At 36.3% G+C, this 16,411-nt stretch overlaps 1 protein-coding gene and 1 long non-coding RNA gene across 5 annotated transcripts in view; both read right to left on the bottom strand.

Moving 5' to 3' along the window:
• CTNNA3 (catenin alpha 3) overlaps nucleotides 1-16,411 on the bottom strand; it is a 1,725,675-nt gene that overhangs the window by 814,626 nt on the left and 894,638 nt on the right. The window lies entirely within an intron of this gene.
• Nucleotides 4,573-12,201, bottom strand: LOC309642755. The gene is made up of 2 exons (XR_014253360.1): nucleotides 8,529-12,201; nucleotides 4,573-5,781 (listed from the first exon to the last, which is right to left on the bottom strand). It is a non-coding gene; the product is annotated as an uncharacterized lncRNA (long non-coding RNA).

The raw sequence follows: 16,411 nt of genomic DNA, 5'->3' as shown, positions 1-16,411 counted from the left end.
TCCTCAACTTATACCATTCACAAGGGTACTTTGGACTATTTCAAAGCAATGAAATGGAGAATTAGTTTAAAAAAAGGTCATTTGATATAGTAACAAGAAATGTTCAATGATGAGCTATCAAATAAATATAGATATTTGGTTATATGAGTGCTTTTGGGAAATAGAGGAGTAAAAGAGAGAAGGAAAAATCTTCAAGCATTAAATGCTGAAGTTAGAACATGACATAAATAACAATTCCTAATGACATAGCGTTTATGATGTGCCAGGCATTGTTTTACACATTAAGTCATTTACTCTTTGCAACAACCCTAAGACATAGTTGACATTATTATCAACCCCATTTCAGTAGAGGTTCAGAGAGATAAATGAGTCGCTGAGTATCACACATTAAGTACGAGAATTGGAATCCAAAGCCAGGTCATCCGACTCTAGAATCCAAGCTCCTAACCATTATACTATGGTATAAACTTAAACACAAGACATATATACAAAGATTTCTCAAAACAGTGTTAAAAATTTTGGCTTGCTTACCAAATTTGTAATTTTATAAGGAACTAAACCTGTGTAGAGGGGCCAAAACTAAATTATTCTAACTTTTCTCACAGAACAAACACTGTTCCTTCCACCCACAGATAAGTCCAAGGAAAGCCTAAGACTTTCCTGAGACCACATTCGCCATGGATCTTTCAAATGATTGGGAAGTATTTTGAATAGTCATAACTACTGAGGGTTTACAGATAAACGTGTCATGAGTCTATGTTAATACAGACCAAACCACCAAAACACAGGCATACAGAAGAGAGGTGCCTGGAAACAGTATGGGCTAAAATTAAAGGTAATAAAAACAGCAAACCCTAAACAGTGCAGGCATAAAAGGTAAAAAGAAAGGATAACAATGATAATTTTCATAAATACTTAAAAACTATTTTCTAGCCTCAGAAATCTTAGGTTGGTGCCCATCCCCATCAGTGATAGGAGCCAAAAGTTTGTTCCTGTACTTGGAGGACTCATGTCCAACTCAGTGGAAGAATTAGGCCAGTGTCCCTTAGCCCAAAACGCCTCTCTCTCAGTATGAGTGAAGTCTCTGGATCTGTTTTCTTAAAAAAAAGAAAAGAAAAGAAAAAGAAAAATATGTAAAGAGCCAGACAGACAGCAGGCAGTTATTTTCTTTCTGGGCCTAAGTTTTTTCCTTTGAGAGTTGAATTAGAAAGAAGTTTGACTTTTCATGTGCTCTGATATGCTTTCTTGCATTTGTTAATAAGAGCTATATAACCTCTCATATCCATTTTGACTTAAGCTATTGAGAAACTCATTTTTAGAAGCTTCCTTTAGTCTAGGCTTTCTATGAGTATTATCTCATCATTCTTGCTTGCTTGGTTCTAGCTTCAGTATGCTTAATTTAGTTATTTTATTGTATTTGTTGCTCTCATGATAAGCCATCACAAATTCTCTTTTGAAGTGTATTAAATATAATAGGTTTATGAAATATACTGCCTAAACTGAGAATAAAACAGCTATGTCTCATCAGCAAAAATGTAAAAGAATAGATCCAGAGGTTTGTTAGACAGTCAGTTCAATGTGGTTAAATAGTGTGCTGTGAATGCTAACAAGTTCAGTTTACTTACACTGCATTCAAAGGCATATAATACCTACCATAACAAGTGATGTGTCCCTGGTGAAGTACTCAGCACACTGCAGACCAGCCAGGCAACGTGTTTCATAAATTTAATTGGATATTCCTGTTCTTTAAATCACACATGGAATATTGTGTTCAATGAGTAAAATCACACTTTTAAAAATATATATCTGGGACTTCCCTGGTGGCACAGTGGTTGGGAATCTGCCTGCCAATGTAGGAGACACGGGTTCGAGCCCTGGTCCAGGAAGATCCCACGTGCTGCAGAGCAATTAAGCCCGTGCACCACAACTACTGAGCCTGCGCTCTAGAGCCCGCAAGCCACAACTACTGAGCCCATGTGCCACAACTACTGAAGCCCGTGCACATAGAGCCCATGCTCCACAACAAGAGAAGCCACTGGACGGGAATAAAGATGCAGACCTACTAGATAATGGACTTGAGGACACGGGGAGGGGGAAGGGTAAGCTGGGACAAAGCGAAAGAGTGGCATGGACATATATACACTACCAAATGTAAAATCAATAGCTAGTGGGAAGCAGCCACATAGCACTGGGAGATCAGCTCGGTGCTTAGTGACCACCTAGAGGGGTGGGATAGGGAGGGTAGGAGGGAGATGCAAGAGGGAGGAGATATGGGGATATACGTATATGCATACCTGATTCACTTCGTTATAAAGCAGAAACTAACACACCATTGTAAAGCAATTATACTGCAATAAAGATGTTAAAAAAAAAAAGTTAAACATATATCTATCATGTAACTCATCCATTTCATTCCTAGGTATTTATCCAAGACAAATGAAACATATCTACGAAAGGACTTGTACATGAATGTTCATAACAGCTTTACTTGTGATAATCAAACATTGGAAACAAGCCAAACATCTGCCAAAAGGTGAATGGATAAATAAATTATGATATATCCATATCCATATATCCATATGGATACTATTCCACAATAAAAAGGAACAAATATTGATGCATGTAAAAACACTGATGAATTTATAAGGCATTATGCTAAGTGATGAAAGCCTGATCAAAATAAAATTGCATACTGTATGATTCCATTTGTATAAAATTCTAGAAAATGCAAACTAATCAGTAGTGATAGAAAGCAGATCAGTGGTTGCCTGGGAACAGGGCTGGAAAGATACACGAATTACAAAGGGTCATGAGGAAACTTGAGGGGTTTAGAAATGTTTGTTGTTCTGTTTTAATGATGGTTTCAGGGATATATGCATATGTCAGTGCCTCCAAATGGTCTCCCTACTCCCACATTTACCCTCTTCCTATAAAACCCAGAGACTTTGTAGAGCAACCAGGGTGATCTTTAAAAAATGGAAATCAGATTATATAATCCCCCTGATAAAACATTCCAGTGGTTTTCTATTACACTTGGAATAAAATCGAAACCCTCTACCACGTCTTACATGGTCCAGCACTTTCTGTCCTTATCTCATACTATACCATCATCACTACTGGGTACACTGGGCTCCACCCTGACTCTCATCTTACTGTTCTTTAAATATAACACAATTTTTCCCTCGGGTCCTTGGTCCCAACTGTGGTCTCTGCCTGGAAACTATTTCTCCAAATTGTTGCCTGTCTGGTTCCATCTTATCACTTAAGTTTAAACATCACCTTTTCAGACAAGCCTTCCCTATCCATGGATCTAGCTGTTCTGCCTCCATAGCTGTACTCTATCTTGTGAGCCTGTTTTACTTTCTTCATAGAAATTAATGCTGATACGTAATTTATATACGTGTCTATTTTTTATTGGATTATCCTCTACAGAATGTAAACTCTAGAAGAAGAAGGGTTAGGTCTATTATACACACTCAAGTATGCCCAGTGCTAGGAAAAATGACAGATTTATGGTAGGCAGTCAATATTCGAAAGACATATGTCTGTTCAAGACCAAGGGTTACTTTCTAATAAACAGTTATTCGAACTATATTTAGACTACTTTATAGAAAAATATTTTCTCAGCACTCCCAGTGTTACTTAATTACTTTTGAGTACAAAAAATGTTACACAATTACTTATAACCAAAAATCTAGAATGAGTTATTTGCTCATAGCTCATTTAACACTATAAAAAGAAAACAAATTCACTAATAAAGTCAAAATTTTAAAACAAATATTATTTTGAAAAATTTTGTTTAAGTTGATAGGCAATGTTGCTGTATTGAAATCAAATTATTTCTTGCAGCATGAATATGGTACTACTGGCTGTTACAGCAGCAGGTCGTTAGCATTTAGTCACCTGAACCACTATGCATTATGTAAAGACACTCACCTCATGTCATTTTCTTCTTGTTTGAACTTGAATAAAATCTTCATTCCTAAAACTCACTTTGACTTCATTTGGAAATTCTCAAACATTTATTCTTCTACATAAACTTTAGAATTGTTGTATTGTGTGTGTGTCTGTGTGTTTGAAATCAGGTATTTTGACTAAATTTGCATTAAATTTATAAATTTATTTGACCAGAAATGATATCTTTATGATATTAAGTCTTCCCATGTAGAAACATAGTATTTATTTCTAGTTATTCAATTCTTATCTCCATGAATAATTTTTAAAATATAGGTTTATGTATGTAATTATTACAAGTACTCCTAGTTATTTTGTTTTTGTTGCTAGTGTGAAGAGACTTTATTGTTCAATTATTAACATTTTACTTTGCTAATGTTTTCTTGTATCTGGGCTCCTCACTAAATTCTCATTTTTGTTCTCTTAATAGGTTTCATTTGAGTTGTTTAGATTTACCATCAAATCACTTGTAAATAATTATTAATTTCTTTTCTTCCATTATTTATAAGGCTTATTTCATTTACCTGTTATTAACCAGATATACCAAACAATGCAGAATAATCATGATGATAGAAAGCATCCTTGATTTGTGTCATATTAGAGGATCAGTCCTTAATATTTCTTCTTATTATGTGATGCTTTTAGTTTGGTGTTAGAAGATCTTTGGTATACTTAGGAAGTTTTCTTCTATTCCTACTATACATATGTTTTTACCTAGAATGGCTACTGATTTTTATCAAATGCTTTTCATGTTCATGTTCCATATGATTTAGCTCTGTAATTCTCTTTTAATATAATGAATAATATTGGTATATTGTTAATTGTAAAATACCCATTCACCCATGGAGTATGTGCCATTTTAAACAAAGCAGTCAAAATTATACTTCTAACACCTAAATGTACACATGCATTGTGGAGGTGTTTGTGCATAGCAGCAGCTCTTACAAACTCATCAGTTCCCCTACAAACTTAAAACCACACCTCCCTGCATTTTCTACCTTTCTGGAATATAACAACCTCCAGCCAGGCAGAACATCGAAGTTATCTTTGATCACTCTCTTTCTCTGACTCCCACATCCAATCTGTCCTCACATTCTGCTTATTCTACTTCCTAAACATCTCTCAATTCCAGATTCTCCCATTCATGATTTATTTAGGCCCTCAATATTTCTACCATTTTGGCTAGAGATTTCTAACAGGATTTGTGGTCTCCCATATTGCTCCCACACCCCCAAAATACTTCCTACACTTCAGCTAGAAACTGAGTATGACATACTGTTGCTTAAAATGATTCAATATTTCCTCATAAATAAGAAGATGGTTTCCAAACTCGTTAAAATGGCACATAATGCATTGCCTGATCTGCCCCTCAACACTGCCAGTCTCTGCTCCCATTCCTCATGCATATAAAACCATGAATGCTGTACGACCAGCACATATGTTAGCATTCTCTCCATAATCATCATGATCTCAAATGCCCCCTTGCAGTTACACATGTCCTTTCATCCTTCTAGCTAATCTGCGTTCTTCCTATGTGCTCCTCCCCAAAAGGGCCTCCACTAACTTGTATGCTTCCCTCAAAGAAATCTTTCCTGATTATCACTCTCATAGAATGAGCTACTCTTAGACTATTAGTTTATTTTCCTCCCCCTCTTCATTTCACCTCTGAATCCTCAGAATTTGGAAGAGCATTTGTACTATGTGGAGACTCAATTGGATTTGAATGTATATTGTGAAACTTTAGATGAACAAATTACATTTAGAAATAGCTGAAATGAGTTGCAAGTTAATACTAAAGGTCAAAGTAAACAGTAAGGTCACGGTATACTGTGCAGGTGCTACTCCATATGGTATACTGTACTAAAATAAGGACATATATTTTAAACAAAACAGTGAAAAATAAGAATATGTCCAGAGAAGGCAGTAAGGTGAGGATTATGACAACAAGGGCACATAACAAGCTTTTCAAGATGTTTCCGATCAACAGAGGACTAGCAACACAGCTGCAGGAACTTCAATTGTTGAGACTAGAAAAGAGAAATAATAAAAGAGACAGAATAATTGTCTCCAATACTTAGAGTCTTCAACTTATAATTGAAGAGAAGAAGAGGAATAGAACCACAGATCACAGAATGAAGAGCCAATTCCCACCTTAGGCAAAAGAAATTCAAGGAACTTTCATCCATAGGCCAGAATTCATAGTAATAAAATAGCTATAATTCTTTAGCTTTCTTCAGTGTTTCTTAAAAAGAAGTGAACATCAGTGAATGGAGAAGTTCCTAGTTGTATAAAATTATTCTGGGCATTTCAGAACACTTAGCATCTCAGGTTCCCACCCACAAAAATCCAGGACTGGTCCTAGGTCATTGGGACAATCAAAAATGCCTTCACTTCCGGGCAAGAGCCCCACCCACTCCTGCACTGCAGCAGGCAAGTGCACACAGCCTACATAGGGGACTCCCCTTGGGCACCAAAGTCTAGAGGCCAGATGAAACTGCACTCCTGGGCCCCATGGGACACCTCCTACACAAGGACACTCCTTTAAGACTAGAAGAGGTAGTTGATTGGCTTAGTACATAGAAACAAACACAGAGATTCAGGCAAAATGAGGAGACAGAGTAATATGTTCCAAATGAAAGAACAAAGACAAAACCCCCCCAAAAGACCTTAATGAAATGGAGATAAGCAATTTACTTGATAAAGAGTTTAAAGTAATGGTTATAAAATGCTCACAGAACTCAGGAGAAGAACGGAGAAACACAGTGAGAACTTCAATAGAATTAGAAAGGATAAGAAAGCACCAAACAGAAGTTACAGAGCTGAAGTGAAAAATATACTAGAGGGGCTCAACAGCAGACTGGATGAAGCAGAAGAATGGATTAGTGAGCTGAAGACAATGCAATGGAACTCACCCAAGCAGCAGAAAAAAAAAATTTTAAGTGAAGCTACCTTACAGATTTGGGGACATCAAGTGCAATAACATTTCCATTGTAAGGGTCCCAGAAGGAAAAGAGAGAGAGAAAGGGCCAGAAAACTTATTTTAAGAAACAGTGGCTGAAAACTTCCCTACTATAGGGAAGAAAACAAACACCCAGGTCTAGGACACCCAGAGAGCACCAAATAAAATGAAGCCAAAGAGGTCCACACCAAGATACATTATAATTAAAACAGTAGAAGTTAAAGAAAGAGAATCTTAAAAGCAGCAAGAAAAACAACAACAACTTGTTACGTACAAGGGAAACCCTATAAGTCTATCAGAAGAGTTCTCAGCAGAAACATTGCAGGCCAGAAGGGAGTGCCATGACATATTCAAAGTGTGAAAAGGAAAAAACTTCCCACCAAGAATTCCCTATCTAGCAAGATTATCATACAGAATTGAAGCAGAAATTAGAAGTTTTCCAGACAAGCAAAATCTAAAGGAGTTTATCACCACTAGACTTGCCTTAAAAGAAATGTTAAAAGGACTTTTTAAGCTGAAAATAAATGGCACTAGTTAAAAAACGAAAACATAGCAAAGTAAAAATCTCACTGAAAAGGAAAATATACAGTAAAGGTAATGGATCAATCACTTTTAAAGCAAGCATGAAGGTTAAAAGACAAAAGTAATAAAATTAACTAAAATTACATAGTTAATTAAGGAATGCATAAAATAAAAAGATGTAGAAGGTAACATAAAAATATAAAATTGGGGGAGTAAAAATGTAAATTTCTGGAATGTGTATAAATTTAAGTTGTCATCGACTTAAAACAGATTGTTTTATAAATAGGATGTTATGTGTGAACTTCATGGTACCCACAAAGCAAGAACATACAGTGAATACAAAAAAAAGAGAGAGAGAGAGAGAGAGAAAGAAACCTATGCATAATGCTAAAGAAAGCCACACACAAGGGAAGAGAGAAAGGGAAGAAGAAACAGAGAGGAACTACAAAACCAGCCAGAAAACAATTAACAAAATGCAGTAAGTACCTACCTATCAATAATCACTTTAAATGTAAATGGACTAAATGCCTCAAATAAGAGATAAAGGGAAGCGAAATAAATTAAAAAAATAAAAAGACCCATCTTCCATCTATATGCTGCTTACAAAAGACCCACTTCAAAAGTATGGACACACACAGACTGAAAGTAAAAGTATAATAGATACATACAGAGCATTCCATCCAAAAGCAGCAGAGTACACATTCTTCCCAAGTGAATGTGAACATTCTCCAGAATAGATCACATGTTAGGCCACAATATAAGTCTCAATAAATTTAACGGGATTCATGTCAAGCATCTTTCTAACCACAATGGTATGAAAGTAGAAATCAATTAAAAGAAGAAAACAGGAAAAACCACAAATATGTGGGAGATTAAACATGTTACTCAACAACAAATGAGTCAATGAAGAAATAAAATGAGAAATTAAAAAAAAATACTTAGAGACAAATGAAACCAGACTAAAATCTATGGGAATGCAGCAAATCAGTTCTAAGAGGAAAATTCATAGCAATACAGACTTACCTCAAGTAACAAGAAAAATCTCCAATAAACGATCTAATCTTACATCGAAAGGAATTAGGAAAAGAAGAACAAAACTCAAGGTTAGTAGAAGGAAGGAAATAAGAACAATCAGAGCAGAAATAAATGGGAAAAAAAAGACCCAAAAAAAACCCCCAAAAACCCAAAACAGTAGAAGAGAACAATGAAACTAAGAGCTGGTTCTTTAAAAAGATAAACAAAATTGACAAACCTTTAGAAAAACTAACCAAGATAACCAAGAAAAAGAGAGAGGGCTCAAGTAAATGAAAGCAGAAATGAAAGAGGAGAAATTAAAACTGATACTACAGAAATACAAAGAATCCTAAGAACACTACGAACAATTATACATCAACAAATTGGACACCTAGAAGAAATAGATAAGTTGCTAGAAACCAATTTTCCAAGGATGAATCCTGAAGAAATAGAAAATCTGAAGAGACTGCTTATCAGTAAGGAGGTTGAACCAGTAATCAAAAACCTCCCGATAAACAAAAGTTCAGGACAAGACAGCTTCACTGGTTAATTCTACCAAACATTCAAAGATTTACTGCCTATCCTTCTCAAACTCTTCCAAAAAGTTGAAGAGGAGAAAACACTTCTAAACTCAATTTACAAAGCCGGCATTACCCACATACTAAAACCAGATGAAGAACACCACAAAAAATATAAATTACACGCCAATATCCTTGATGAACATAGATGCAAAAATCCTCTACAAAACAGTCACAAACAGAATGCAAGGATACATTAAAAGGATCATACACCATGATCAAGTGAGATTTATTCCAGGGATGCAAGAATGGTTCAACATACCCACAAATCAACCTCATACACGACACTGACAAAAAGAAAGAAAAAAAATCATACGATCATTTCAATAGATGTAGAAAAAGGCATTTGACAAAGTTCAACATCCATTTACAATAAAAACTCTCAACAAAGTGGGTAAAGGGGAAACATACCTCAATATAATAACGGCCATATCTGACAAACAAAAGTTAATATCATACTCAATGGTGAAAAGTTGAAAGCTGTTCATCTAAGATCAGGAACAAGACAAGGATGCCCATTCACACCACTTTCATTCAGCATAGTATTGGAAGTCCTAGACATAGGAAGAAAATAAATCAAAGTCATAAAATTTGAAAAGGAAGAAGTAAAACTGTCACTCTTTGCAGATGACATGATACTATATACCGAAAGCCCTAAAGACTCCACGAAAAATGTATTAGAACAAATGTATGATTTCAGTAAAGTTGCAGAATACAAAATTAATACACAGAAATCTGTGGCATTTCTATACAATAACAAACTATCAGAAAGACAAATTAAGAAAACAATCTTATTTACAATTGCATTAAAAAGAATAAGATACCTAAGAATAAATTTAACTAAGGAGGTGAAAGAACTGTAAATTAAAAACTATAAAACACTGATGAAAGTAATTGCAAAAGACACAAATAAATGAGAATCAATTGTGGGCTCATGAATTGGAAGAATTAATATTGTTAAAATGTCCATATTGCCCAAAGCAATCTACAGATTCAATACAATCCCTATCAAAATTCCAATGGCATTTTTCACAGGACTAGAAAAAATACCTCAAAAATGTGTCTAGAAACACAAAAGACTCTGAATAACCAAAACAATCTTGAGAAAGAAAAATAAAGCTGGAAGGTATCAAGCTCCGTGATTTAAAACTATACTATGAAGCTATAATAATCAAAACACTATGGTATCAAAGAAAGAGTACAGTATCAGCATAAAAACAGACACAAATATCAGTGGAGCAGAAATGAGAGCACAGAAATAAACACACACATATATGGACAATTAATTTACAACAAAGGAGCCATGAACATACAATGGAGAAAGGACAATTTCTTCAATAAATGGTGTTGGGAAAAGTGGACAGCCACATGCAAAAATAAAAAAATAAAACTAGACCACTATCTTACATTATACACAAAAATTAACTCAAAATGAATTAAAACCCTGAATGTAAGACCTGAAACCATAAAAATCCTAGAAGAAAACATAGGCAATAGGCTCTTTGACACTGGTCTTAACCATGTTTTTGTGGACCTGACTTCAAAGTCAAGGAAAGCAAAAGAGAAAACAAATAAATAGGACTACATCAAAATAAATAGCTTCAGCATAGTGAAGAAAATCACCATCAAATATCCAAAATAAAGAACTCATACAACTCAACAACAAAACAAATAATCTGATTTAAAAAGAAACAGATCTGAGCCTGAACCAAGATGGCAAAGTAAAAGGACGTGCTCTCACTCCCTCTTGTGAGAACACCAGAATCACAACTAGCTGCTGGACAATCATCGACAGGAAGACACTGGAACTCACCAAAAAAGATACCCCACATCCAAAGACAAAGGAGAAGTCACAATGAGATGGTAGGAGGGGCGCAATCACAGTAAATTCAAATCCCATAACTGCTGGCTGGGTGACTCACAGACTGGAGAACACTTATACCACAGAAGTCCACCCACTGGAGTGAAGGTTCTGAGCTTCACGTCAGGCTTCCCAACCTGGGGGTCTGGCAACTGCAGGAGGAACTCCTAAAGAATCAGACTTTGAAGGCTAGTGGGATTTGACTGCAGGACTTCAACAGGACTTGGGGAAACAGAGACTCCACTCCTGGAAGGAACACACAAAGTAGTGTGCGCATCGGGACCCAGGGGAAGGAGCAGTGACCCCAGGGGAGACAGAACCAGACCTACCTGCTAGTGTTGGAGGGACTCCTGCAGAGGCAGGGGGTGGCTGTGTCTCATTGTGAGGAGAAGGACACTGGCAGCAGAAGTTCTGGGAAGTACTCCATGGCGTGAGCCATCCCAGAGTACACCATCAGCCCCACCAAAGAGCCCAGGTAGGCTCCAGTGTTGGGTTGCCTCAGGCCAAACAACCAACAGGGAGGGAACCCAGCCCCACATATCAGCAGTCAAGTGGATTTAAGTTTTACTGAGCTCTGCCCACCAGAGCAACAGTCAGCTCTACCCGCCACCAGTCCCTTGTATCAGGAAACTTGCACAAGCCTCTTAGATAGCCTCATCCACGAGAGGGCAGACAGCAGAAGCAAGAAGAACTACAATCCTGCAGCCTGTGGAACAAAAACCACATTCACAGAAAGAGACAAGATGAAAAGGCAGAGGGCTATGTACCAGATGAAGGAACAAGATAAAACCCCAGAAAAACAACTAAATGAAGTGGAGATAGGCAACCCTCCCGAAAAAGAATTCAAAATAATGATAGTGAAGATGATCCAGGACCTTGGAAAAAGAATGGAGGCAAAGATCGAGAAGATGCAAGAAATGTTTACCAAAGACCTAGAAGAATTAAAGAACAAACAAACAGAGATGAACAATACAATAACTGAAATGAAAACTACACTAGAAGGAATCAATAGCAGAATAACTGAGGCAGGAGAATGGATAAGTGACCTGGAAGACACAATGGTGGAATTCACAGCTGTGGAACAGAATAAAGAAAAAAGAATGAAAAGTAATGAAGACAGCCTAAGAGACCTCTGGGACAACATTAAACGCAACAACATTCGCATTACAGGGGTCCCAGAGGGAGAAGAGAGAAAGGATCTGAGAAAATATTTGAAGAGATTATAGTCAAAAACTTCCCTAACATGGGAAAGGAAATAGCCACCCAAGTCCAGGAAGCGCAGAGAGTCGCAGGCAGGATAAACCCAAGGAGAAACATGCGGAGACACATAATAATCAAACTGACAAAAACTGAAGACAAAGAAACATTACTGAAAGCAATAAGGGAAAAAAGACAAATACCACACAAGGGAACTCCCATAAGGATAAGAGCTGATTTCTCAGCAGAAACTCTAACAAGCCAGAAGCGAGTGGCATGATATATTTAAAGTGATGAAAGGGAAGAACCTACAACCAAGATTACTCTACCCGGCAAGGATTTCATTCAGATTCGAGGGAGAAATCAAAAGCTTTACAGACAAGCAAAAGCTAAGAGAATTCAGCGCCACCAAACCAGCTCTACAACAAATGCTAAGGAACTTCTCTAAGTGGGAAACACAAAAGAAGAAAAGGACCTACAAAAACAAACCCAAAACAATTAAGAAAATGGTCATACGAACATACATATCGATATTTATCTTAAACGTGAATGGATTCAATGCTCCAACCAAAAGACACAGGCTTGCTGAATGGATAAAAAAACAAGACCCATATATATGCTATCTACAAGAGACTCACTTCAGACCTAGGGACACATACAGACTGAAAGTGAGGGGATGGAAAAAGATATTCCATGCAAATGAAAATCAAAAGAAAGTTGGAGTAGCAATACTCATATCAGATAAAATAGACTTAAAGAATTTTACAAGAGACAAGGAAGGACATACATAATGATCAAGGGATCAATCCAAGAGAAAGATATAACAATTATAAATATAAATGCACCCAACACAGGAGCACCTCAATACATAAGGCAACTGCTAACAGCTATAAAAGAAGAAATCGACAGTAACACAATAATAGTGGGGGACTTTAACACCTCACTGACACCAATGGACAGATCACCCAAAATGAAAATAAATAAGGAAACAGAAGCTTTAAATGACACAATAGACCAGATAGCTTTAATTGATATTTATAGGACATTCCATCCAAAAACAGCATATTATACTTTCTTCTCAAGTGTGCACGGAACATTTCGCAGGATAGATCACATCTTGGGTCACAAATGAAGACTCAGTAAATTTAAAAAAATTGAAATCATATCAAGCATCTTTTCTGACCAGAACACTATGAGATTAGAAATGAATTACAGGAAAAAAATGTAAAAAACTCAAACACATGGAGGCTAAACAATGCACTACTTAATAACCAAGAGATCACTGAAGAAATCAAAGAGGAAATCAAAAAATGCCTAGAGACAAATGACAATGAAAACACGATGATCCAAAACCTATGGGATGCAGCAAAAGCAGTTGTAAGAGGGAAGTTTATAGCTATACAAGCCTACCTCAAGAAACAAGAAAAATCTCAAATAAACAATCTAACCTTACACCTAAAGGAACTAGAGAAAGAAGAATAAACAAAACCGAAAGTTAGCAGAAGGAAAGAAATCATAAAGATCAGAGCAGAAACAAATGAAATAGAAACAAAGAAAACAATAGTAAAGATCAATAAAACTAAAAGCTAGTTCTTTGAGAAGATAAACAAAATTGATAAACCATTAGCCAGACTCATCAAGAAAAAGAGGGAGAGGACTCAAATCAATAAAATTAGAAATGAAAAAGAAGAAGTTACAACAGACACCACAGAAATACAAAGCATCCTAAGAGACTACTACAAGCAACTGTATGCCAATAAAATGGACAACCTGGAAGATATGGACAAATTCTTAGAAAGGTATAACCTTCCAAGACTGAACCAGGAAGAAACAGAAAATAGGAACAGACCAATCACAAGTAATGAAATTGAAACTGTGATTAAAAATCTTCCAACAAACAAAAGTCCAGGACCAGATGGCTTCACAGGTGAATTCTATCAAACATGTAGAGAAGAGCTAACACCTATCCTTCTCAAACTCTTCCAAAAAATTGCAGAGGAAGGAATACTCTCAAACTCATTCTATGAGGCCTCCATCACCCTGATACCAAAACCAGAGAAAGATACTACAAAAAAATAAAATTACAGGTCCATATCACTCATGAATATAGATGCAAAAATCCTCAACAAAATACTAGCAAACAGAATCCAACAACACATTAAAACGATCATACACCATGATCAAGTGGGATTTATCCCAGGGATGCAAGGATTCTTCAATATAGGCACATCAATCAATGTGACACACAATATTAACAAACTGAAAATTAAAACCATATGATCATCTCAATAGATGCAGAAAAAGCTTTTGACAAAATTCAACACCCATTTATGATAAAAACTCTCCAGAAAGTGGGCATAGAGGGAACCTACCTCAACATAATAAAGGCCAATATATGACAAACCTGCAACAAACATCATTCTCAATGGTGAAAAATTGAAAGCATTTCCTCTAAGATCAGGAACAAGACAAGGATGTCCACTCTCACCACTATTATTGAACACAGTTTTGGAAGTCCTAGCCATGGCAATCAGAGAAGAAAAAGAAACAAAAGGAATAGAAATTGGAAAAGAAGTAAAACTGTCACTGTTTGCAGATGACATGATACTATATATAGAGAATCCTAAAGATGCCACCAGAAAACTTCTAGAGGTAATCAATGAATTTGGTAAAGTTGCAGGATACAAAATTAATGCACAGAACTCTTGCATTCTTATACACCAATGATGAAAACTCTGAAAGAGAAATTAAGGAAACACTCCCATTTACCACTGCAACAAAAAGAATAAAATATCTGGGAATAAACCTACCTAGGGAGACAAAAGACCTGTATGCAGAAAACTATAAGACACTGATGAAAGAAATTAAAGATGACACCAACAGATGGAGAGATATACCATGTTCTTGGATTGGAAGAATCAATATTGTGAAAATGACTATACTACCCAAAGCAATCTACAGATTCAATGCAATCCCTATCAAATTACCAATGGCATTTTTTATGGAACTAGAACAAAAAACCTTAAAATTTGTATGGAGACACAAAAGTCCTCGAATAGCCAAAGCAATCTTGAGGGAAAAAAACTGAGCTGGAGGAATCAGACTCCCTGACTTCAGACTATACTATAAAGCTACAGTAATCAAGACAATATGGTACTGGCACAAAAACAGAAACATAGATCAATGGAACAAGATAGAAAGCCCAGAGATAAACCCATGCACCTATGGTCAACTAATGTATGACAAAGGAGGCAAGGATATACAATGGAGAAAAGACGATCTCTTCAATAAGTGGTGCTGGGAAAACTGGACAGCTACATGTCAAAGAATGAAATAAGAACACTCCCTAACACCATACACAAAAATAAACTCAAAATGGATTAGAGACCTAAATGTAAGACCGGACACTATAAAACTCTTAGAGGAAAAGATAGGAAGAACACTCTGACATAAATCACAGCAAGAGCTTTTTTGATCCACCTCCTAGAGTAACGGAAATAAAAACAAAAATAAACAAATGGGACCTAATGAAACTTAAAAGCTTTTGCACAGGAAAGGAAACTACAAACAGGACAAAAAGACAACCCTCAGAATGGGAGAAAATATTTGTAAACGAATCAACGGACAAGGGATTAACCCCCAAAATATATAAACAGCTCATGCAGCTCAATATTAAAAAAACAAACAACCCAATCCAAAAATGGGCAGAAGACCTAAATAGACATTTCTCCAAAGAAGACATACAGATGGCCAAGAAGCACATGAAAAGCTGCTCAACATCACTAATTATTAGAGAAATGCAAATCAAAACTACAATGAGGTATCACCTCACACCAGTTAGAATGGGCATCATCAGAAAATGTGCAAACAACAAATCCTGGAGAGGGTGTGGAGAAAAGGGAACCCTCTTGCACTGTTGGTGGGTATGTAAATTGACAGAGCCACTATGGAGAACAGTATGGAGGTTCCTTAAAAAACTAAAAATAGAATTACCATATGACCCAGCAATCCCACTACTGGGCATATACCCAGAGAAAACCATAATTCAAAAAGACACATGCACCTCAGTGTTCACTGCAGCACTATTTACAATAGCCAGCTCATGGAAGCCACCTAAATGCCCATCGACAGATGAATGGATAAAGAAGAAGTGGTACATATATACAATGGAATATTACTCAGCCATAAAAAGGAATGAAATTGGGTCATTTGTTGAGATGTGGATGGATCTAGAGACTGTCATACAGAGTGAAGTTAAGTCAGAAAGAGAAAAACAAATACCGTATATTAACACATATATGTGGAAACTAGAAAATGGTACAGATG

Source organism: Balaenoptera physalus (genome assembly GCF_965194825.1).
Source record: "Balaenoptera physalus genome assembly, chromosome: 14".
NCBI classification, from domain to species: domain Eukaryota; kingdom Metazoa; phylum Chordata; class Mammalia; order Artiodactyla; family Balaenopteridae; genus Balaenoptera; species Balaenoptera physalus.
Note: the sequence above shows the minus strand (reverse complement) of the source record. Positions and strands in the feature narration are given on the sequence as shown.